The sequence below is a fragment of the Pinus tabuliformis genome, chromosome 9 (assembly GCF_031772625.1).
Source record: "Pinus tabuliformis cultivar Carrire ecotype Pingquan chromosome 9, CPIR1, whole genome shotgun sequence".
NCBI classification, from domain to species: Eukaryota; Viridiplantae; Streptophyta; class Pinopsida; order Pinales; family Pinaceae; genus Pinus; species Pinus tabuliformis.
The window spans coordinates 1,470,777,853-1,470,801,257 of record NC_142307.1 but is presented as its reverse complement, the minus strand read 5'-3'; positions in this window follow the sequence as shown (position 1 = coordinate 1,470,801,257).

The following is a 23,405-nucleotide window of genomic DNA, read 5'->3' as shown; positions in this document are numbered from 1 at the left end:
ATTATCAGCAATAGGTGGGATCAACCCAGCGGATTCCAATCTTGTGGCCTTTAATCATAAAGGATATGAACCTCAGTTACCAACTCAGCTTGCTTTCCTCATACAAGTGAAAGCCCTCAACAAAACTATTCATCGAACAATTATTGATGAGGGGGCATCTACCTGCATTATGTCGATGAGTTGCTAGAAAACTTTAGGCTCACCACCCTTGTCAAGATCATCAACGACATTAAAAGCATTCTATGGATGAACATACACCCTGTACGGGATTTTAAGTAACTTGCAAGTTGAACTGTGGGGCAAAACAGTAGAAATTGACGTCAAAGTTATCGATGGAAACCTTGATTACAATATCCTACTGGGAAGGCCCTGGATTTATGCTATGGCTGCTGTTGTGTCAACGTACTTCAGAAAGATTTCATTTCCCTTTCAAGGAGGAATTACAATCATTGATCAACAAACCTTCCTCCCCAACAGTACACAAGTTACAGGAAGCATTCGAATGATCCATGGAAGCTCTCATTCGCTCGGAGTAGGCCTCCTAAAAGACCCTGCCTTAATGGGTACTTGTTATAGACATTTTTGGGCACTACAACCCCAATCATACATTTCCATAAACCAAGGGCTCCTAAGTCCCTAAAAGTGTTGCTTCACACCCTAAAGGAACAAGGTCAGCTGATTACATCATCTCCCAGATTTTCTCCACAAAAAACTGCTCAGAACTAGTCAAAGTTGGACCATACAGACTGCCCAGTGTAGAGGGTGCAATGCATCTCACCTACTCAATGAAAAGGGTGCGATGCATACTAGAAATCCCTTATGTAGGGTGTGATGGGCGAGAGTAGACAAATGGAAGAGACAGTTTGCAAGGTGGATCGTCATGGAATCTTCCAGAAACTTCTCCTGTGACACTTGCCTCTCTGAATTCGCCCAGGGATGAGTAAGAGATCATCAATCTCCAAGTGGAATCAAGAACTATCAGAGAGACGACACTAATCAAAATCCCAGAAGCTGACTCACCCCCCTACAATCATCTATATATGGATCCCTCATCCCAGAGATCTAGAGGCTAGAATTTTGTATCTTGTAAGGAAGTGTTGTTGGTTTCTTGGTGGAATATCATAGTGTTGGGTGATCTAAGCTTTTCATGAGGTGAAGAAGGGCTTTCATGCTGGGAGGATGACGATGGGTCAGAATAATTGGTTGTAATCCTCTTTGCTATTCTTGATATTAATAAATCTATTCGAGTTTTCCTCCACATTCTTGTATGTTTGATGATATATGCATTTGTGCGGTCAATATATATCTGGTCCTATATTGTTTATGATTGTAGATCTCTATTCTTCAATAGTATTATGCTGCTTTGATTCCACATGTGCTCTTTGAAGCTGGGTAGACAAAGGAAAAGCGGCAAGGATCTGTCAGAAGGGAAAGGAACCAAGTGCAAGATTGAGGTTGGTGTCCTTCATTCCCCTCTTATCTACTTCTCATCAAGGAAAGCGAAAGTAGTTTTAGTTTGTTTGTTTCTAAGATAGCTACCAGTCTTAGTGGGACTAGCAGCTCCAAGTGGACACTAGATTTCCCGATAACAAAATGGCGACTCCATTGGGGAGAGAATAGATTGTTTTCTTGTCTATATTTGTTTGTTTTACAAAATTACAGATGGAGCCTGAAGTCAAGCCAGCTAGCCTTCGAACTGCATTTGCTATGCAAGCGGAAAGTAGATCAATGTTGATTTAGTCTATCTCTGGGTTTTGTTTATAAACTAAAAAATCGATTTGCAAACCTTCTAATTTCCCTAGTGGTGGCTCTAGTAACCTCATTAGATCAACCCCTGTGATTTCTATTTACTGACTATCATTAGCTCAGCCTAAATCCTTGAACTAAGCTACAAACTGTGACCCGAAACCAAGTTGAAGTCTCGTCCCTTGACCATCGCACTTTCTCCTCTTGGGAATCTGGATGCATTGCACCTCCCATGTGCAGTAGGTGCGCTGCATCGCACTTTCCCTATGTTGCAGGTGCGCTGATCAGACAAGACCTCTTCTGCTCTCAGATTTTGGTCTCTATGTTCACTCTCTTCAGATTTATTCAGGAGTTTCGCTGTCTGTGATCAGTATAGCACTGTGGAAACTCCCTTCCTTTGCATGATTCCGCCTCCATAGTACAAAGAATTGTGAATGTTTTTATGTATTGTGCGCCATTTACAGTTCTCTTTTACAAAAAAGTAGCATAATCAAGCCGTCATCTTTTGATTTGAAAGTTTCACAAGTGTCGTTTTTAGTCAAAGAAAAGAGTTCTATTGTTCTTGATGGTTGATTATACAGTTACTCTTGTATTTGATTTGAATTAGTAGTTTTTCAAGTGTCGAAAGTAGTTTTCAATTCAAAATCGCAAAGTGTCGTCATTATCTCCCTTTCGTTTTTGAAGAGAAATTCGTTAGTACTGTCGCTTTGAAAAGATAATTCAGATTTGTACTTAGCATTCTTCTTGTCATTCATACATTAAGAAAGATGAAATCAAATACATGCATGTGCATTTGCATTTAGACTTCTTGTTGGTTTGATTAGGACAATGCATCTAGTGTGTGCTCTCTGCTCTATGTTGAAAGAATATCATCTCTCTTTCTTTAGTAGCTAGGATTTTCATTGCAAAAAGAAGATTAAACGATTGTTTATCATCTTAGATTGAATTTTAGGAATTGTATATCTACATATACAATTCTTATTTCTATGTTTAGGAATTGTATATTCTACATATACAATTGTTTATTCTTATTTCTATGTTCCCGCAAGGGAAAGGGTCTTTGGATCAGTTAGATATGGCTAATATTCCTGTGGAAACCAACCAAGGTACCCTTCCAAAAGGGGATCCTTGTGCTTTTCCTTTCTTTGGAAACGTTGGTACTCCCTTGATGGCCACTTTGAATATTCCTGGGTTGAATGTTGGACTACCCGTTTGGCTGTGGTCCACTCCGAATATTCCGGATGCTCTTGAAGCTTCTCCGTTAAATGCTTTATTTCAGGGGCATCACATGGGTGATAATTGTTCATTTTCTTTCAAAGAGAAATCTGGGATTCCTTCTTCTCCTCCTTCTTGTAACAAGAAATCTAAAAAGAGGAGAAAGAGGAAGTCAAAGAAGAAGAATAATTCTATCCCTTCATCTTCAACCTCTGCGAGTCATGTTGGAGATGAGTCTTCAGCCGCTGCAAGTCATGCTGGGGGCACAAGTCTAGTCACTGCAAGTCATACTAGCACTTCATCTTCAACCTCTGCGAGTCATGTTGGAGATGAGTCTTCAACCGCTGCGAGTCATGCTGGGGGCACGAGTCTAGTCACTGCGAGTCATACTAGCAATGAGTCACCGACCTCTGCAAGTCATGTTCAGGACTCTCCGCAAACCACTGCTAGTTATGTTGGTGGAATGGAGGTTGATAAGAAACCTGGACGTAGAAGTTTTAAACCTAAGTTCCCTTGTAAGATATGCAAGGGAGACCATCTTACTCATTTATGCCCTGGTATTCCAGAGGTTCAAAGGATATGGTCCGAGTCTGAAAGTACTTCTACTCCTAGACCTGATATGGTTTCTCATCAATCCCATCAACCATCGGTTGAAAATGTGGTAGAGTCAGTGCAATCGCTGGCCGATTACACTCCTCTTTTGGGGGGTGAAGTGCCTAACAAAAGAGTCTGTTTGATCTCTAGTACAGAGTCTTCTAGTATAGGGGGCATTCCGGTTTCTTCGAATGTTCCCCCTCCAAGTGCTAAGAGTGTTTCCTTTGATTGGGATAGTCTTGTTGAGCCTCGTCTTCCTTCCGCTGCACCTTTTCAAATAAAGGTCAGAGTTAATTCCACAAATGTCTATCAATGTATGGTGGATGAAGGATCCTCTACAAGTATTATATCCTCTTTGACTTGGAAAGCTTTGGGTTCTCCAAAGTTGTTGACAGCTCAGAGTCAGTTGTTAGCCTATGATAGAAGACCTGGTAAATCTATGGGTGTTCTTCCTCAAGTGCCTATCACTTTAGGTGGGAAGACTGTCTTAATCAATATGATGGTGGTTGATAGCCCTTTAGACTTTAATATGCTACTTGGGCATGATTATGTCTATGCCATGAATGCTGTGGTGTCTTCACTTTTTCGAGTAATGTGCTTTCCTCATTACGGGAATATTGTCACTATTGATCAGCTTGCATCTGATAATCACCACCCTAATTCGACTTTACTGCAGAATGCCCCTTGGTTTGTTCCAAGTGTTCAAGTAGACTCTACCCCGGCACGGGTGAATTATGTGGCATTGAATCCTCAATGTTCAATTGCTTCTAAGAAGGATCCTTTGACTTATTATTCTCCTTCTTGGGACTTGGTCCCGGCAGTTGACCGAGAGATTCTTCCTATAGAGACATGGGACCCTTTAATTCCCTCTTTTGATCCTTGTAGTTCTCATGATTTCTCAGATCTTGTTTTGCCTTCACAGGAGGAACTCTTTGAAGCCATGAGTTATGACTACCAAAGGAGTCCTTGGTTTGAGCCCTGCAAGGGGTTTATTCCGAAGAGCTATTATGCATAAGCCGAAAGGTTGCGTGGTTCCCTGTACCATATTGTATATATGAGGTACGCATTTTCAAGTTTTGTATTCTATAACACAAAGATCTTATATGAAGTTTATATGTGGGATGTATTAACTTCGTGTCTAGTGTTCCTATTTATGTTTACATAACTTGGAAGATTTCTCCTTTGGAAGTTTATGGTTGGTCCGTTCTGACAGGTATTGGTTCTCAAAACTGGCATATAGGTTAGGTTTTTCCGCCTGCATTGTGCACTTATCAGTTTCCTTTACCATTTTGCCTTAGGATCGACCCCACCAAGTTATGGTGCGGAACCTTCTCATTGCTTAGAAATATCATGACTTGTGTGGTAGAGCCTACCTTATCATGGGTGCCCTAGTTAGTACCTTATTGTCGCTTGGCACTCATGCAGATTTTTCATCCCTAGGCTCGGGAGTCCTCTGTAGTCCCGCCATGACTTATGCGTTGAAGACTCATTCTTCTTTGCTTCTTCGCTTCGTTCTGGCCTTATACCCTAGAGGCTCCTATGTGTGTTGAGTTGTACTTCTGCATTGCATGTTGACCATTTGCACCCTTTTGGCCTATAGCCGGCTTCACTTGGACTCGTGTTTAAGCCTACTTTTGACCATGACGTCTGCAAAATTAACCTTGCATACCCTTGACCTTTGCAGCTTGACATACCCAGACCCGTGGAAGGGACATACCTTTGAGTGTCACTGACCAGTTTTTCACCTCCCTGCATTGAGCATAGGAACGTTCCTTTCCCAGGAACTAGATCATCTGTTTCACCGACACTCGTTCTTTCCACTGTACCATAGCATTCTTTTATTCTTTTTCCAGCTTATCAGAAAAAGACAAAAAAATTAAATATTCCAAAAAGAGCGGGAACAGGGACATTATTTCCATTTATTGTTGGCAGCTAGAGTCAGTCGTGTCGCCCTTGAACAAAGCACTCAAAACAAAGTCTCCTCCGCATGGGTGGGATTTAGTTTGACTTAGGTAAGCCATAACCTTGTTATCGAGTCAGTTCTCCCCCGATTGGTTATCTCTTCCAATCATATGGAGGGTTCGTTCGTGCCTCCTGCATGACGAACTTATACATATTCATTATATGCTGCCACATAGTCACATTGAGTCGTGCTTTTGTTCAAGGGAAGTTAGCCTGAGTCGGCCTTTCTGCGGTGTCTCTTGACTCATTTTTCAGTCGGCCATCCCTGGTTGTTAGTGTCATGTCTATCATCACATCAGTTATATTGGTCCTTCACTCGTGCCGGTTTGAGAAGGTCCCCATTGACTTCTTGCTGGCGGGTCTTGTCCTTATCGACGATGACACATTGCTCTGAGGGCAGACCTAGAGACCGCACCCTGGCCCTATTTTCATTATTGATAGGTCACCTTGTGCTCAGCATCGATCAGTATCATGGGTCTTTGACTGAGTGGTTTCCCTTGTGTTCGACATCAGCATACATTATCACACATTGGGATTCGTGCAGTACCTTGGTTTCCATTTGACCCTATTGGTGGATACCTCGCCTCTGTGTCAGCTTTCATTATTGGTTGGTTCAGAGGGTTTCTGCCGTGCGCTAGCCACATCTTGTGTACGCCGGAAACGTACTTCGGTTGGGTTACTACATCTTTTTCGTCCGATTCCTTCCACATTATTGGCCTACGGGTTACACTCGCGCTTGATTGATGGAGGATGCCTTAATGCCTTCCTTCTAGCGGATCTTTCCCTATCGACTCCGACTCATTGCTCTGCGGCAAAGATCTAGAGTCCATTTGGCAGTACCTTGGGGTTTGCAGTCATTAGTGGCAGATTCCTCGCTATCGACAGTGGGAAACCATCATTGTCTCCTGATTGATAGATTCTTACAGGTGTTCGACTTCAGCTCATCTATTCACACTTGTTAGATTGTACTGGGTACCTTGACGCTCATTATCATTATCGGTGAGTAGTCTCGCGTTTGTTAACGGTATACATCAATGACCGGTAATCAAACGATTTCTCACATGGTCGACTTCAGATCATTTATTCCCATGGTGTAGAAATGTACCACGGCGGTCGGTGAAGACCTCAAGTTGTATCAGCATTCATTGGTTCACTTGACAGTTGCTCCTGTTGCTGCTAGTTGATACCACTCCACCTTATATGTTGCAGTCAGTTACGGCGACATTCTATATGCTGGCACCTGAGTTTACAGTGTAGTACCATCCTATTCCATCATGTTCAGTTGGTACCTTACGGGATCAGTCTTTGATTTCAGTGATCCGTTGCATCTTTCAGCATCATTGACAGTTTTATATGTGATATTCAGACATGTACTTACTCATTATGATCAGATGATCCATTATGTATTTTACAATAATTTATACTTGTATACTTAGTGGATCCGCTTGTACTTGATATGCGAACATGCTTTACTTTTCCTGAGCATGGGTATGCCTGCCTCAGACAGTGTTTCTTTCTGATCTCCTTTCGGTGGCTTGGCAGGCTGAATTCTGGTGAAGTCCTCCTTGGTTTTTCGGCAGAGTTCCTTTCCTTGTACTTACTTAATATATTTCGGCCATCATGTTCCCCTTCTGACCTCATACATTAGGGGGCATCTGTTATAGCTCCAAATCTCACTCTTATGGTTTGTGATGCTGCATTTATGGCCTAGGGCAACCCCTCCTTCCAGACCTGGTCCAAAAATTTAAAAAACAGTGTTTTATTCCCTATACGCGACTTTGCCCTGTGTTAAACGCGTGTACACGCGGGTTTGTCATACCCAACCCGCGTGTATCTATTAAAACACTTAAAAAATATATAATTTCCTCTTTTTCGGGCGGTGATCGCGGGTTTACCTGCTGGATCACCTGTTAGTGCCCGTGGCCCAACTGTTGCCAACCAACTCCTAACTAAAAAACTACTTTGGAGAGGGTATAAAAAGACATCAAAGGGAAGGCCAAGGGGAGAGAGAAAGGAGAGCAAGATTATTATGCTGAGATTTTTCCCTTAGATCAGGTCTGAAGTCCTTGGTGCTGTCTGCACTTCCCCCATCTTGCATAGGAAACCCTTGTTTCCATGTATATTGGTGATCTTTCATCCTTGATACCATCATTGGAGTAGGACTTGGAAGGAGCTCTTGTCGGAGGCTTGAGGCTGGAACGAATCCGGGAGGAAGCTTGCTTGGAGCCTGCTGAAGGTGTTCAGGTGATATCTTTCCGATATCTGTACTTTATTTGCCTTTATTTATAAAGAAACACGTCTTTGTTCCCGAATAATCTTTCTTTATGCTTATGAAATTCTTGTGTTGAATTCTAGTGAAAGTGGTTACTTAAAGATCTTTTATAACTAACTTTATAGCATGAAGATGATTTATACATAAACTTCTATACATGTACTGTTGTGTTCTTTGATTTGTTTGTTTTGCAGGTCAAAGAAAGAAGAAGGGAACTCCAAGAAGGGTTTGCACCCTAACGGTCTTCTCGAACGTAGGACCTTAGGTAGGTACCCTAAACATTAGGATTTGCTTAAAAGTAAAAAAGATGGTTGTGTGTGTGTGTTTCTTTGTATAAGCAATTTTCAGTCTGGTAGAGTCTTAGCCCAAAGGACCCTAGGGGTACTTTCCCTTCAACCACACGCGGTGAACCTGAAAGGAAAATTTCTTAAGAAAGATCAACTGTAAAATAAATTCAATGAACATAAAAACGCTTTGGAACCTAACGCACAACATCTAGAAGTCTAGGCTAGAGACGTATTCCGGCGTCGTAAAGCCTGGTAACTATCGCTTTCATTGTTGGTTGGGTGATTCCTCCTCTTTGAGATGACAAGTACCAGTACGGACTTGTTCTCCCATGTACCGTAGAGTATATAGTGGGAGACCACAATAGGCTATATCCTTTATCCATAGGAAGCTATGTCTGCCACCCTATCGATCGCAATGCACTGAACACAGCATTCGGGAAGATTGACTGTCATACTGTAAAAAGTATTTTATAGTTTTGCTATTAGTTTGGTAATCCCTCTGTCTATATTTCCAGAGTAGTCTCTTTCGTTCCTTTTCAGAATCCTTAAAGGAAAAGTTCCATCTGAGCACTTGTCACTTCAGGCTCATTAAAAATCAAAGGTGACTAGAGTCATCTTTTGTTTTTTCTCGACTCTTAAAAATTTAAAAAACAAGTTGTGTCAAAGCAACTAAAATTCATTTAATTTGGAATCATTTTTCCCCTTTATTTTTAGTTGATCAAGTAATTTGGAATCGTGGAGGAAAGTCAATTGAAACCCCGTCGTTCGTGGAGACTTACAAGTCAACTATCTTTGTCCCTAGAATCAAAACTATTCTGGACAAAGCGAACTCGTTTAACTGGTTCAGAGTCCCTTGGTCTGGTTGGAACAAGCGTTCCGACACCCTCTGAGACTTCGGTTACTCCAAACATTTCTGGTATCCCTACCTTTATAGAAGAAGTTCCACAGCCACCAGAGGACAGTAGAACTGATCCTAGAGTGAAGGTAAACACTTCCATTCCTGAACTGGCTCCATCTGTAGCTGATTTGGAAGGTGTTATTCCCCAAACATCTATCACTGCAGAAACTATACCTTCTTCGACACCGGAAATATTTTACGAACCTGACGATCTAACTCTTCCACCTGGATTGATTTCTATAGAAGAGATTGTGGAGGATCCCCCATATAGTACTCCATCACATTTTGGAGTTGGGATCACCCTATATCCTTCTTCGTTAGAAATTAGTCTGCCGTAATCGGAAGTTCCTATAGAATCACTAGGAAATCTTTTGGATAGACTAGATATGTCTGAAAAACCATCGACATCTAGGACTGTGTCATCTGACACAGCAGCGATAGAACTTCTTGCTGTCACTCCAAAAATGTTTGCCGGCATACCATCTGTCGCAACTAGCTCTCAATCACTGGATGGAATCCATCCAGGGGCTATTTTGATGGTATGGTCTATTCCCGTTTGTTCATCCGGAATAATATCTGGAATCTCTTATGTTGAGTCCCAACAAATTGATCCTTCACAATGTCAATTTGGGCATTCCGGTCCTCAAAGGAAAATCATTCCCTTAAGCACTAGATTACTGCTGTATGGGGGGCAATATGCCCTTTCATTGTCTCCTCCGGTAGAAAAAACATACGAGAGTTCACAATAGAATTCAGGTTATGCTAGAATTACATCCAGTGGTTGGATGCCAATACTGCCTCAACAACCAAGAGTTGTATACTCAATGCAACAAAGTCTGCCTATGTCAAATATCCCCACTACACCGACTATTGTGACGGTGTCGCAAGTACAAGCGTTACCTGTTGTATGCCAACCTCAAATCTCTCAGGTCGCAATCCAACAGCCCCTTGTCTGTACGATTCCACCACAATCATCGATTAGTGGCTCCTTAATTGGAGTGACCTAGGCTCAAATGGGTATCATTACCCCTCATCTTGGTCAAACAGCCAGTATTGGACAACAGCACATGATCTCACAACCATGGCTGGTGTAATATCAACAACCACAATTCCAACAAGTTTACCAAGGATCTGAGCACCAAGTCTTTGCAAGTAACGGGTAGCCGTATATTCAAAACGATCAACATCGACCATTTCATAATGGTTATGCCCATCAACCTTACCAAATTTATCAGCATCAAATGCACTATGCTGGTATGCAAAGACCCACTGCACAAGCAATCCCATCTTATCCTGGGTATGCTTCGTTGAACCTAAATCAACAGTTTCCCTTCATGGCAACTTTAGAGTTACTAGATCTAAATCGGCTAACAAACGATCCAATCACTTATGCCCCTTGGTGGCTAGCAATTCCTCATAAACTTCCGTCAGATATTCCTAAATTTAATGGAAATTCGGGTGAAGAACTGTCAAATCATGTGATGACCTTTCATCTGTGCTGTTCATCCAACACTCTAAATGATGATTCAATTAGGCTTTGCCTTTTTCAGTGAACGTTCACTGGTCTGACAGAAAAATGGTATATCAAATTGCCTAGAGCTTCGTTCGATAACTTTAGTACCCTAGCCACAACCTTTTTAATCCATTTTCAGTTACCCATAAGGTACTAAATGGGAACAGAGCTTCTTACCAATTTCAAGCAAATGATGGCCACTCACATATCCGATCATATTCGTGAGTGGTGATGTCATCATAGAATGGTAAAAACATATGTTCCTGATCAGCTGTTGGCTGAGTGGTTTATTAAGTCATTGTTACCTTCTATTACAAAAGATGTGGCAAAGGGAGGAGTCGTCACTGAAGAGCAAGTCATTGCTCGTGTGCAATATTTAGATTTGATCTATACTCAGTCTAGCATGCTCTACGATAAAATCCCTGATTCTCCTAGACTGGAACTTTATGTTCCTCCCTCTCCTAAATCAAACAAAGACTCTCATGTCGGGGACGGCGTGATAGGAATGACCAACATGAAAACCGTAAAGGCTAATTCGAAGAAGGCCAGTACGGCTTCAGGTCAAAATGCAAATGAAGAACTGCTCGCCTTGGAAGTAAATGTCGTATCGACTGACAAAGGCAAAGAAACCAAGCAACCAGGAGGCAAGAAGAAAAAGAAAGGGAAGAAGAAGAAATAGGAGGAGTCTTCCCATGAAAATCCTTCTGCAAACCCTTCTGGAGGTAGGAAACCAAATCATCCATGCTTGATATGTGATGAGGATCATTGGACAAAAGAATGTCCATATAAAGCTAAGCTTAGAAAATTCTTCAAGAATTCAAAAACCTCAGCGGTATTGACTGATCCGTTTCCAAATCTAGGAACAAATCTGGTTGCTAGTGACAATGCTTCCCTATCCCAAGTGCTAATGTTGTCGGTTTCGAAGCGACAAAATGATGCTTTGATATCAACAAGGAATAAATATTACGGGAATCCACAACTGTAGGACAACAAGGCTAATGATCAACCTAGTAGTTAGACAACAACTGTGACTGAAGTTGTGCCACCCATCATTCCTGAACTAACAATAAAGCCACCAAAGGGAGTAGTACAGAAATCGACATTTAATCCTCGTGCCAGAGTAGCACAGCATTATAATATAGTGGAGGATCTGGCCCAATCACTATCCGCTATGTTGACACTTGAGGTACTGCAAAATTGCCCCTCCCAAAACCAAGCTTTATTATCGGCGTAGGTGGGATTGACCCAACGGATTCCAATATTGTGTCCTTTAATCACAAAGGATATGACCCTCAGTTACCAGCTCAACTAGCTTTCCTTATACAAGTGAAAGCCCTCAACAAAACTGTTCATAGAACAATTATTGATGAGGGGGAATCTACATGTATTATGTCGATGAGTTGCTGGAAAACATTAGGATCTCCTCCCTTGTCGCGATCTTTGACGACATTAAAATCATTTGATGGATGAACATACACCCCATATGGGATTTTAAGTAACTTTCAAGTCGAATTGGGAGGCAAAATGGTAGAAATTGATGTTGAAGTGATCGACGGAAACCTCGATTACAACATCCTACTAGGAAGGCCCTGGATATATGCTATGGCTGCCATTGTGTCGACCTACTTCAGGAAGATTGCATTTCCCTTCCAAGGAGGTATTACAATCGTCAACCAGCAAAAATTTCTCCCCAACAGTTCACAAGTTACGGGAAGCATTCCAATGATCCATGGAAGCCCTCATTCACTTCAAAATATCGGAGTAGGCCTACTAAAAGACCCTATATTAATGGGGACTTTTGCCCTACCGCCTCCAATAAATCTTGCGGAAGTAGCAATGGTGGGAACCTGTAATATGATATCTTCTATTCAAAAGATCTTTGAAAACGATATTAACATGGATCATCTACAGGTATTGCCTCCAAGCCCAATAGAAATATTGTAGCAATCAATGTTTTCGGCATGGGAGGCAAACCCAAATCAATGCTCATCGAGTGTTTGGATAGATAGGTCTAAGAAATATGGCACCTCTTCAGATCCTTGGTCGCCTGTACATTCTACAGATGAAGGAATCATTCAATCAAAAATGATAGGAGAGGCACCATGGGAAGATTACCACTATTGTTCCCATCTTCCGGATTACCACGAATATTATTCCGGCAACCTTAATCATCCTTTAGTTTTTGATTTTCTATCAAATACTGTAAATATGGTGGATTCTGAGGATAGTTCTTTTCCTGTGTCAACCTCATTAAAAAATGAAACAACTCCCTTTCCAAATTGAGTCTTTGATTACGATCTTGTAAAATCCAAATTGAGTCTTTCAAAGATCTTGAAGGTAAACCTTCATTCCAACCACCATGTTGAATGCAATGAAGCTTGGGGGGCATGCACCTTGATTTACGTTATTATGCTGGGGGCATGCAAACTTATCACGAGCAGTGTTACCGCAGGGTTCAATCTCGTTAAAAAATAAATGCACCACGAGCAGTGTTACTGCAGGGTTCAAGCTCATTAAAAAATAAACCCACCACGAGCAATTTTTATGTGAAGTTCAAGCTCGTTAAAAATTAAACCTTGGCAATGAGAAAATGTTTCCCCGAGAGTTTAAGCTCATTAAAAATTGAACCAATCCCGGGTAAATAACCATTGTGAATGCATTATCATTAGCTTTTGAGCCCTAGCCATGTTCTTACCATCACCTCCACTCTCTTTTAGCCGATCGTTCACCTCCATTTTATTGTTTACCCCTTTTGAGGAATAGCCGTAAAGAGTGATCCTGTTGGCCATCCTTGTGACACTGCCGTGATTGGAAAATTCCAAACCTTACCTGGAATCAGCTGCTACCTGAAATTATCACTCGTTCCTCAAAAAACGAATCTCCTTTAAGCTCTTTTCATCTGACTCGTAAAATATAAAAATATTTCCGAGCAATTGGCCTCTATAGCTCGTTAAAGCTATTGGGAGTGTTATCCCTCTTCTATATTTTAATCTTTTTGGACATGAGGGATTATTACACAAAAAGATTGAGCGCTTTTTTGTTCAGCTCATTAAAATTACCGAAAATTAATCCCTTTCGTATTATTTTATAATTTTTCAGACTTAAGGGATTATATTATGAAAAAGGATTATTGGAGTTTCCTTTACGTCCCTTTCAGACTCTGTAAAATTTAAAAGGACCGAGTTATCTTTGTCGTTAAACTCGTTAAAACCAAATAGCGACAAACTTGTTCATATAGACAAGAACGAGTTTCATTGTCACTAGGCTCGTTAAAGCACAGCGACGGGTTTGCCCTAGGGGAAAATTATAGAACAAGCATATGTTATCCTCCTCAAGCTTAATAAAAATAAAGAGGTACTGGTCAGCAATGACTGGGGAAAAATTGGGAAGAAAACTTGAAGAAACTTTATTGGTAGCAAGTCGCTCTTGAACATGACACTTTCACTCCACATCCGAGTCAGGTTGGGTTATTCCATTCACCAGTCATATCACCATTGGCCCATCGCACCATCCATATTTGGGGTTAATGCTACCAATCCATGTCAGTGTCGCCAGTATGTTCAAGAGAAGTCGCTCAGAGAATTCACCTATGTCTCATCTGCTGCAATACATTCACGCTCCATTCTTTCATGACCGCCACCCTAAACCCTATATCATCAAATCGTTTTCACCTACAAAATCATTTACTTCCGTGTCATAGATGTGGGATTCATTAAGGCCCTCCTACAACGGGTCGCTTCTTGTCGACATTAGCTCATTATCCAAGAAGTTGACTTAGGAACAACCCTTTCAGTACTTTGAAGCTTGCATGCCTCAATGGCGAGTTTCTCAATTCTGGCGACAGGTTTACATCAATGGCCTTCGACCAAAGGATTTTGCATGGTGTTCGACGCCAATCCCCTTTTGACACCACGCGAATTGTATTGTAGTACCTTGAGGGTCATCATCATTTTTGGTGATTCCTCTCGCACTTGTTAACAACTTCCATCATTGGCTGGTAATTAGGAAATGTCTTTCCATGTTCGACTCCAGAACATCTTTCACATGGATCGACTTGTACTCTGAGTGAAGATTGGATGAGTTTGAAGACCCTGGATCTAGTTTCATCCATCCGGGCTGCGATATATTCAGGAAAATAAAGACATCAAATGTACACCATTGCTGCACAGATGATCATCCGAATCAAAGGATGATGACTCTATCAGAATCATCAGTCTGCCACACAGACGGTTGTCTGTCTTATGTACATGAAAATTAATTTATAAAGTTGAGCATGGGAATGCCCGCCTCAGCTAGATCATGAAAAATATTATGAATATAATGTATTGTATTGTATCTTATTACAGGTCGCCTTCCAGCTCAAAAAAAACTTCGGATCCTCATGATAAAGCATTTCACCCGACATCAAAAGATTAACGACTTCATGCTTTAGGGGGCAACTGTTATAGACATTTTTGGGCACTGCAACCCCAATCATACATGTCCATAAACCAAGGGCTCTTAAGTCCCTAAAAGTGTTGCTTCACACCCTAAAGGAACAAGGTCAGCTGATTACATCATCTCCCAGAAGTTCTCCATAGAAAACTACTCAGAACTGGTCAAAGTTGGACCATACAGATTGCCCAGTGTAGAGGGTGTGATGCATCTCACCTGCTCATTGAGAAGGGTGTGATGCATACAAGAATGAGTTTCATTGTCACTAGGCTCGTTAAAGCACAGCGACGGGTTTGCCCGAGGGGAAAATTATAAAACAAGCATATGTTATCCTCCTCAAGCTTGATAAAAATAAAGAGGTACTGGTCAGCAATGACTGGGGAAAAATTGGGAAGAAAACTTGAAGAAACTTTATTGGTAGCAAGTCGCTCTTGAACATGACACTTTCACTCCACATCCGAGTCGGGTTGGGTTATTCCATTCACCAGTCATATCACCATTGGCCCATCGCACCATCCATATTTGGGGTTAATGCTACCAATCCATGTCAGTGTCGCCAGTATGTTCAAGAGAAGTCGCTCAGAGAATTCACCCGTGTCTCATCTGCTGCAATACATTCACGCTCCATTCTTTCATGACCGCCACCCTAAACCCTATATCATCAAATCATTTTCACCTCCAAAATCATTTACTTCCGTGTCATAGATGTGGGATTCATTAAGGCCCTCCTACAACGGGTCGCTTCTTGTCGACATTAGCTCATTATCCAAGAAGTCGACTTAGGAACAACCCTTTCAGTACTTTGAAGCTTGCATGCCTCAATGGCGAGTTTCTCACTTCTGGCGACAGGTTTACATCAATGGCCTTCGACCAAAGGATTTTGCATGGTGTTCGACGCCAAGTCCCTTTTGACACCACGCGAATTGTATTGTAGTACCTTGAGGGTCATCATCATTATTGGTGATTCCTCTCGCACTTGTTAACAGCTTCCATCATTGGCTGGTAATCAGGCAATGTCTTTCCATGTTCGACTCCAGAACATCTTTCACATGGATCGACTTGTACTCTGAGTGAAGATTGGATGAGTTTGAAGACCCTGGATCTAGTTTCATCCATCCGGGCTGTGATATATTCAGGAAAATAAAGACATCAAATGTACATCATTGCTGCACAGATGATCATCCGAATCAAAGGATGATGACTCTATCAGAATCATCAGTCTGCCACACAGACGGTTGTCTGTCTTATGTACATGAAAATTAATTTATAAAGCTGAGCATGGGAATGCCCGCCTCAGCTAGATCATGAAAAATATTATGAATATAATGTATTGTATTGTATCTTATTACAGGTCGCCTTCTAGCTCAAAAAAAACTTCGGATCCTCATGATAAAGCATTTCACCCGACATCAAAAGATTAACGACTTCATGCTTTAGGGGGCAACTGTTATAGACATTTTTGGGCACTGCAACCCCAATCATACATGTCCATAAACCAAGGGCGCCTAAGTCCCTAAAAGTGTTGCTTCACACCCTAAAGGAACAAGGTCAGCTGATTACATCATCTCCCAGAAGTTCTCCATAGAAAACTACTCAGAACTGGTCAAAGTTGGACCATACAGATTGCCCAGTGTAGAGGGTGCGATGCATCTCACCTGCTCATTGAGAAGGGTGCGATGCATACTAGAAAGCCCTTCTGTAGAGTGCGATGGAAAAAGGTAGACAAATGGCAGAGACAATTTGCAAGGTGGATCGTCATGGAATCTTCTAGAAACTTCTCATGTGACACTTGCCTCTCTGAATTTACCCAGGGATGAGTAAGAGATCATCAATCTCCAAGTGGAATCAAGAACTATCAGAGAGAGGATACTAATCAAAATCCCAGAAGCTGACTCACCCCCCTGCAATCATCTATATATGGATCCCTCATCCCAAAGATCCAGAGGCTGTAAATTTGTATCTTGTAAGGAAGTGTTGCTGGTTTCTTGGTGGAATATCATAGTGTTGGGTGATCTAAGCTTTTCATGAGGTGAAGAAGGGCTTTCATGCTGAGAGGATGATGCTAGGTCAGAACAATTGGTTGTAATCCTCTTTGCTATTCTTGATATTAATAAAGTTATTCGAGTTTTCCTCCACATTCTTGTATGTTTGATGATATATGCATTTGTGTGGTCAATATATATCTGGTCCTACATTATTTATGATTGTAGATCTCTGTTCTTCGATAATATTATGCTGCTTTAATTCCACAGGTGCTCTTTGAAGCTGGGTAGACAAAGGAAAAGTGGCAAGGATCTATTAGAAGGGAGAGGAACCAAGCAAGGAACCAAGTGCAAGACTGAGGTTGGTGTCCTTCATTCCCCTCTTATTTACTTCTCATAAAGGAAAGTGAAAGTAGTTTTAGTTTGTTTGTTTCTAAGATAGCTACCAGTTTTAGTGGGACTAGCAGCTCCGAGTGGACACTAGATTTCCCAATAACAGTACTTTTTCCCTATCGCCTTTGAGTAATCTGGCGGAAGTGGCCACGGTGGAAACCTGCAATATGATATCTTCCATATCTACACTGATTCAGAAGATTTCCGAACATTTTGTTAGCATGTATCGTCATAGGTGTTGCCTCCAAGCCCAATACAAATTTTGTAGCAATCAATTTTCTTGGCCTGGGCGGAAAACCCAAATCAACGCTCATCGAGTGTTTGGATTGATAGGTCTAAGGAATATGGCACCTCTTCAGATCCTTTGTCGCATGTACATTCTACAGACGAAGGAATTATTCAATCGATGATGATAGGAGAGGCACCATGGGAAGATTACCACCATCGTTCCCATCTTCTGGATTACAGCGAAGATTATTCTAGCGACTTTAATCATCCTTTAGTTTTTTATTTTCTATCAAATACTGTAAATACGGTGGATTCTGAGTGAAATCTATCCAATATTGAAGAAACTATTTCCATAAATATCTCTGCCAAACCTAATGTTGTAGAGAATAATCATGTCGGAAAATCTTGTTCTTCTTCAAAACTGGAAATATATTGTGCTCTCTTTCGTGAATTTAGAGATGTCTTTGCATGGTCATATGAATAAATGCCAGGCATAAACTCAAGTATAGTTGAATACTAAATCAACATGTATCCACATTTCAAACTAATATGACAACGACTTCGGCGGGTGCACCCAAAGAAAGCTGCTGCCATCAAGGAAGAAGTTGAAAAACTTTTACATGTTGGTTTCATTTACCCGGTTCCTCCAACCGATTGGGTATCAAATATTGTTCCTGTGATGAAAAAGCAAGGAATAATTAGAGTGTGTGTCAATTACAGGGATGTAAATCAAGTTTGTCCAAAGGACAACTACTCTACACCCTTCATCGACCAAATAATTGATGAATGCGTCAGATGCGAAATCTTTTCATTCATGGATGGATTTTTCGAGTATAATCAAATAAATATTCACCCACAGGACCAGTCGAAGACTGCATTTATATGTCTATGGGGTACATTCGTGTACCGCAAGCTACCTTTCGGTTTAAAGAACGTAAGGGAAACTTTTCAGAGGGCTATGAACTATGCCTTCCATGACATCAAGAACATTGTTCAACCATATCTCGATGATCTACTGGCTCATTCGCGAAAGCAGAGTGACCATCCGCAGCATTTGAGAGCTATATTTCTACATTGCCAACACTACAAGATACGACTCAATCCACACAAGTGTGTGTTTTGTTTTGGTTCTGGTCGTTTACTTGGTTTTGTGGTTTCTAAGGAAAGGATTCGACTCAACCCATGTAAGGTTCAAGCAATTATCGACATGCCTCCACCTTTAAATTTGCTTCAGATTCAGAAACTCCAAGGAAAAGAAAACTTTCTGAATAGGTTATATGCATCTTTTGAAAAAAGAAGTGCCCTTTAACTCGGATCAGGTTGCACAAGCTTCCTTCAATGCTCTAAAGGAATCCCTAATAAAAGCATCATTAATGTACACTCCTGACTATCAAAAATACTTTAACCTGTATCTAGCTGTAGTAGATATGATCATCGCAATGGTTTTAGTTCAAGAAGACAATGTAATCGAACATCCTGTCTATTATATAAGTCAAAACTTAAATGATACAGAAAGCAAGTACTCCTATGTTGAAAAGCTGGCTCTTGTAGTTGTTCAAGCAGTACAAAGATTTCGACACTATATCCTCTTTTGCAAAACTACCATTTTGTCAAATTGCAACCCTATGACTTACATTTTGTCGCGTCAGTTACTTGGGGGAAAATATTCGAAATGGATAGCCATTTTGCAAGAGTTTGATCTGGAATTCGTAAAATCCAAATCAAAGAAATCTCTAGTATTCACAGAGTTACTATGCGACTTACCATCATCGTCCAACGATTCAACATCCAAAGCATCAATCGTGGATGAATCTTTGTTTTTGATATCATCAAGCGATCTGTGGTATGGAGATATATTGATCTATCTCCAAACCCAAACATTTAGGCCTAATACCTCTCACTCCGAACAATGACATACTCGATACCAAGCAAAAGACTACATGATTGTCGGTGATACACTTTACTGTCGTGGTATTGATATAGTTCTGCAAAGGTGCCTCACCCATGAGGAGGCTAAAAAGGTCCTGAATGATTGCCATTCGGGTGCGTGTGGGGGCCATCAATATAGTTATGCTATGATGCAAAAGATCTTATGAGCAGGTTACTTCTGGCCTACTATGTTCAAAGATTGCATAATCGCACTATGTTCAAAGATTGCATAATCACAGTTAGAAGTTGCCATGCTTGTCAAATCCTCGACCGCAAAACCAGAATACCACCCACACCTCTGCATCCAATAATTGCTTTTGGGTCATTCGCTAAATGGGGCATAGATTTCATGACATGTAACCCCACCTCAACCTGGGGGCATGGGTATATCATAGTTATTGTCGACTATTTTACAAAATGGGCCGAGGCGATGCCTACATTAAACAATAGCAGTGAAACGACTTCTCTTTTCTTTTTCAATCATGTAGTCTCTAGGTTCAGTGTTCCACAAGCTATAGTCACAGATCATGGATCGCATTTTCACAATCACATGATGGTTGAATTGACTGCCAAATTAGGACTGTCCCACAGTAGTTCTACTCCATATTTTCTGCAGGCTAATGGACAAGTTGAAGTGATCAACAAAGTCCTCAAGTGCATTCTGCAAAGAATGATTGGAACCCACAAAAGGGATTGGCATTTAATCCTATACTCGGCCTTGTGGGCATATAGGACATTGGTGAGAAATGCAACTGGGTTTACACCCTTTCAGCTAGTGTATGGCCTGGAAGTGGTCTTATCGGTTCAGTGTGAAATTTCATCTCTCAAGCTCGCAGTCGACCTTCTCCCCAGAACTTCAGAGGAAGAGACTTTTTTCTTGGAACTAATCCAACTGGATGAAACCCGTCGTGATGCCACCTTGGCTAGCAAAGCTCATAAGAAACGAGTCAAGGTGCAATTTAAAAAAAATGTCAAACCCCGTATCTTCTCAGAAGGTGACTTGGTCTTACTTTACGATCAGGAATCTGATAAATTGGGAGCAGGTAAGTTCCAATAATTTTGGATGGGGCCCTACATTGTGAAGCAAGTATTAGCAAAAGGAGCCTACGAGCTAGTAGATTACGATGGGATTCCACTGTCGCAACCCCGAAACGAGTTGTACCTTAAGCGTTACTATGCTTGACTAAGTGTAGTAATCTCTGTATATGCTTTTGTTACGTTTTTGTTTTCATCAAGAGTGATCGTTTTGGTTAGGTAATCCACTTTCGCATTTGTTTCAGATGTCGAACCTATTGGAATCATTTCTTGGATATGCCAATGGAGCTAGTCGTAGTATGCAGAACCTATCTTATGCAGCCTGGACCATTTTTGATCCAAGCGTCAAGTTAGTGAGTTTAAGAGGGGTATGCATTAGTCGATCAATGAACAACATCGTTGAATACAACGTGTTGATATAGCTTCTCTCTGATGCCATCACACATGGGATACGCCTACTTGTTTTCAGGTTACACTCAAAACTCGTCATCCTACAACTTACTAGCATCTATTCCGTTTGGAATCCAACTATCTATTGTATGTTCCTAAGGGTCAGAATTTTGGAAAGGCAGTTTGATTCTATTCAATATCAACACATTTCCAGAAACTTAAACACATTAACTGATTCATTAACAAATTATGTGTTAGATAGACATTTGCAGCATTTATAAAAGCAAAAGCATTTCAATCAACATTTGCATCAGGATCATATAACTTAACCAAAATAAAACTTTGAAAATATAATATATATATAACTATTTATAGTTTTTTACAAAATGTTCTGTGTCCAGGACAAGATCGGTCATATGACCCAAAAACTCAAAAATGCATGGAAGCACCCTAGACTAATGGTGTTGGTGATAACAAGTCACTGCCTATGTGATCATACTAAGAGCCTAGTCCATCGACTTAGCACGCTAGTGGTATGGCGCTGTAATCTCAGAGGTAACTCATCGGTCTTCACATCTTGAATACCAAGGGTGAGACCCTTGATTTGATCCTGCAATACTGCAAGGATCTCGACTATGTCCAGATCATGAAGGATAGCCCTCCCTACAGAGTCTTCTACTGGAATGGCAGCTGCTACCCTAGGACACACTGCTCGTTGCACTGGTCCAATATCTGCACAAACATATGAGTTTGATTAAGTCTTGATAACATTTAAAAAAACACAAGAACAATATAAAAGCAATAAACGGAGATATGGTCAGATCTTTTTACCTATAACACCCCACTACTCGCCAGCCGGCAACAACAATTCTGGGTCACCCCGAAAATCCATCCCAACATATGGGTATGCGGCAAAGGCCATCTCCTGATGGTCAAACCACTCAAAGAAGGCATCAGAGAATGAAATCTGCAACTAACCAACATTTCTGGCCATGAGATCAACCCATCTCTGCATCTGTGGTTCTGTCGGTGCTGGCAGTCCGAGTGAAATGTACTGTGGCTACATCAGTGGGATCTTCTCCAAGGTGAAAGCGGTCAGAATAGAACCATAACCAAAGTTCTTGGATCTTCTGTTCTTCACCTTGTTGAGCTGTTATTTTTTAACTCGAAGTACTGCATCACACCAGTTGAATACCTTTGGTTCAAGGCATTCCAGAGTATACTACATATAGGACCCGTTCGCCAAATGAAGAGCCGCACTACCAATCAATCTAGTGAAGGTGAATAAGGCAGTCCTCAAGGACCAGTCAATGACATCTTGAATACTGATCTTGTCGTCCCTGCTCGGTTGTGATATGTCTCTACAGAATAGGCAAATATAATCCTTCGTAGATTCACCGCCACGGGCGGATCCTGATAGTGAGAGAGGGGCACCACGCCTCGATAAACTGGTCAAGAAGTAGGTATCCTCAATTTTCAAAGGGATGGATTTACCTCAAATCTAGAACGCTTGGTTGGTAGGATCCCATGCATCGAGAAAATATTTCAACAAATTGATTTGTTGCCTCATGCTGGATATGCGGAAGAATTTGAGAAAGCCATAGTGCCGCAATGCAGTCACCGTACCCGGATCATGTAAGGCAATCATATCCTCTTCTTCATGCTCACATTCACACCATGTAATGACCATCTTGATCCGATGAATCTTTGAAAAATAAAAATGAGAAGAATTAGGATCCTGATTTGGACAAAAACAGGCAAAATTTCCATGAAAAAACAGTTCATAAACTTTCCTCTTTGCACCCATCGCACCCCAGCTGTGTACTGGGTGGGATGCATATTAACTTGACAATGGCCAGCTCAGTATGCATCACACTTTTTAATGTATACTAGGTGCAATGGGGATAGAACGAATTGTTCAAACCCCTGAGGCCGAGAAAAATAGGAAAAGATGCTCAGAATCAAAAAAGGAAAAATGCAATTGAAAATCTCAGGGCTATCTCCTACATGGTCCAGATGGCGGCGAAAATAGTCCACCGAATCTCCTAGAATCAGCTGATGAAAATCGAGGGGGAAAACACCTCCAGAGCTCCAACAATCCCAAATTTGAATGAAATGGTAAAAGTGAGAGGTGAAAATTACTTTTATGTTACTATTTACGTGATTCAAGTAAGATGTTAGTGTTTAACTCATTTTTTTAAGCATATATTTACATTTCTAATCAATTTGATGGAGCAATTGAACAGGTAGTACAACTGTCAAGAGAACATAGTGTTAATGGAGAATTGAACATCTTTGACCATTATCACGAGCAGGTTTACGCGAAGTTCAAGCTCGTTAAAAAATAAACCTAGCAATGAGCATATGTTCCACCAGAGTTCAAGCTCATTAAAAAATGAACCCACCTTCAGTAAATAACCTTTGTGATTGCATTGTTATCAGCTTTTGAGCCTTGGTCGTGTTCTTACCATCACCTCCACTTTTTAGCCGATCATACGCCTCTGCTTGATTGTTTACCCTTTTGAGG